This window comes from Penaeus monodon, chromosome 19 (assembly GCF_015228065.2).
Source record: "Penaeus monodon isolate SGIC_2016 chromosome 19, NSTDA_Pmon_1, whole genome shotgun sequence".
Lineage (NCBI taxonomy): Eukaryota > Metazoa > Arthropoda > Malacostraca > Decapoda > Penaeidae > Penaeus > Penaeus monodon.
In genome coordinates, this window is record NC_051404.1 from 14,550,167 (window position 1) to 14,550,402 (window position 236).

Below are 236 nucleotides of genomic sequence, written 5' to 3' on the forward strand. Positions count from 1 at the left end.
TCTGCTCTGCTTCCACCCCCTCGTCATGTCCCGCTGAAGCCGTCATAGCCTCCAATATAACGAGAGCGTCATGGGGCAACAGCGACGGGGAATCACAAACCTTCTTTCGTCCGGCCCGGCTGCTCTCCACTACGACCCGCCTCGAAATAGCTAATTCTGCGGAAAATAGCGCGCTAGTACAATCTTGATCTGTACGTCTGGCGACCACGGTAGTAGTGCAATGGGCGGGGCAAGGT